Consider the following 2,639-nt stretch of genomic DNA (forward strand, 5'->3'; position numbering starts at 1 on the left):
GTCCTCAGTTGCCAGCCCTTTCCACGTGCGCCTCCGTACCTCTGCACTTTACTTCCGCATTTCCTCTGAGTCTCAGTGTGCTTTTCTCTTTCCTTCTAGTTGTAGAATTTCCACTCAGCCAGCCTTCCTGTGGTTCTGGATGATGTCCGTTTTGTCTTTTAGTTGTATTTTTAAAGTGGTTGTGCGAGGCAGCAATTTCAGGTGTTTACCTATGCCTCCATCTTGGTTTCTCCGCTTATATTCTATTTTAATGGTTGAAAACTTCAATTAAGTTCTCTTCAACTTCTTATTAAATGCACATAAAGATACACAAACAATGAAAGTGTGATATTATCTATAAATCTACCAGATTATCACAACAGTAGAAAATTTTGAGTTTTTTTCCAACTGATTTTTCATTTAGAAGCCTTTTTAACTCAATTTCCTTGGGCAAGTTTCTACCTCTTGGCAAAACATTTTTCTTATTTGTAAATTGAGATGCTAAGAGCATATAAAATTATGAAATAAAATTAAGAAAACGTATGTCACATGCCCAGAACAGAATCTGGCACATATTAATGCCATAAATTATAATCATGATAACGAAAAAAATGAAAGTGTGATTAAGACTAATAAATAATGTATTCCAAATTCTAGTGAGAATAAGTGTTAATCTATACTAATAATAGCCTAGGTGGTCATCACGCCCTCACACATCACACCCTAACGTCGTCATCAGATGGCCATCACAAGATGGCCATCACAAGATGGCCATGTGCACAGCAGAGGCGGGGCCAGGTGGAGGAGGCGGGTCGTGGCAGGGGAGGGCAGTTGTAGATGATCAGGCCAGAAGGGGAGGGCAGTTTTGGGCGATTGGGATGGCAGGGGAGGGCAGTTGGGGGCGATCGGGCCAGCAGGGGAAGGCAGTTTTGGGTGATCAGGACCTCAGGGGAGGGCAGTTGTGAGCGATCAGACTAGCAAGGGAGGGTAGTTGGGGGAGATCAGGCTGGCAGGGGAGCAGTTAGGTGTCAATCAGCTGGCAGGGGAGCAGTTAGGGGGCAATAAGGCTGGCAGGCAGGCAAACAGTTAAGAGCCAGCGGTCCCAGATTGTGAGAGGAATGTCCCACTGCCCACAGGGATCGGGCCTAAACCGGCAGTCAGACATCCCCTGAGGGGTCCCAGATTGGAGAGGGTGCAGACCGGGCTGAGGGACACCCTCCCCCCGTGCACAAATGTCATGCACCGGGCCTCTAGTTAATGATAAAATAATGCTGAATTCATTTTTTAATCTAACTAGATTTTGACATGTAACATGCCCTAGAACTGCTTCATGAAACAGAGACTAATTGAAGAATGCATGGCAGTTGCACTAGGTCAGAGAACCTAAGTAATCATCCTGTTGTCTTTCCAAATGTTCTCTGAAAGAGAACCTTCTGATGAGGGTTCTGAGAGAGGCAGCCATTTCATTTGTGATCTCCGAAGGTAGATGTGAAAGACTTTTCTCTAATATCATTCAATTTCTATACTGCAAATATGTCAACACTCTGTTTGGGACGCATATGACTGTGTGAGCATCTGGGAGTGATGGGTGAAAAGAGAGAATGGGAGATTGAACCAATAATTTATCTTAGTCTCTCTATTACTAGCCATGAATGCCACCATCTTCTTTTCCTGAAGTCTTGACATCCCAAAGATGCCAGAGATTCTGGTAGAGAAATCTCTGTATTTCTCCTGAGTGTTCCTTTTGGTTGGTACTTTACAGTTAGCCTTCCCTACTCTGTCAAATCAGTAACCATGCTTTTGTCTACTCTTTTCCAAACATTTGTTGGAATCGTTTGCCTGCATCTAACTTCTGTCTTATTATCTTTGTTCTTATGAGTCTAAACTTTTCCCCCTTTTATTACTGTTTGTATTATTATTACTATTATCATTGTTATTTTGTTTGGCTCTTAGGAATAAAAGCAAAAACTAAAGGGGGGGGATGGGTATTAAAGGATAAAGGTGGTCAAATATATGGTAACAGAAGATTTGACTTTGGGTGGTGAGCATGCAATGAAATATATAGATGATGTATCATAGAATCACACACTTGCAACCTATAAAACTTTATTAACCAATGTCACCCCAATAAATATAATTTAAAAAATAAATACAGTGAGATAAGTGAGGGTAATATGGGCAAAAAATTAAGTATTTATTTGCACTGGCCAGTTTTCTCAATGATTAGAGAGTGGGACTGCTGACTGAAAGGTCGCAGCAATCCAATTGGCAGTCAAGGGCACATACCTCAGTTTCAGGTTGGATTTTCCACCCGGGTAGGGGTGTGTCGGGAGGCAACTAATCTGATGTGTCTTTCTCATGTGGATGTAATGTTGTTGTTGTTTTTCTCTCCACGCCCCTCCCTTCTACTCTCTAAAAAAATCAATGGGGAAAAATATCCTTAAGTGAAGATTTTTTAAAAATCTACACTAATAAAAGAGAAACATGGTAATTAGCATACGACCGCTACCCTTCCCATTGGCTAATCAGCATATCCTTATGCAAATTAACTGTCAGCCAAGATGGCGGCCGGCCGCCATGCACTGAAGCGAAAACATGAGGCTTGCTTGCTCCAGTGACTGCAGACTCCAACGTTCCCCGCCTGACTTGCCGGCCTCTGA

Source organism: Myotis brandtii, unplaced genomic scaffold (assembly GCF_000412655.1).
Source record: "Myotis brandtii unplaced genomic scaffold, ASM41265v1 scaffold1056, whole genome shotgun sequence".
In the NCBI taxonomy this organism is placed as follows: domain Eukaryota; kingdom Metazoa; phylum Chordata; class Mammalia; order Chiroptera; family Vespertilionidae; genus Myotis; species Myotis brandtii.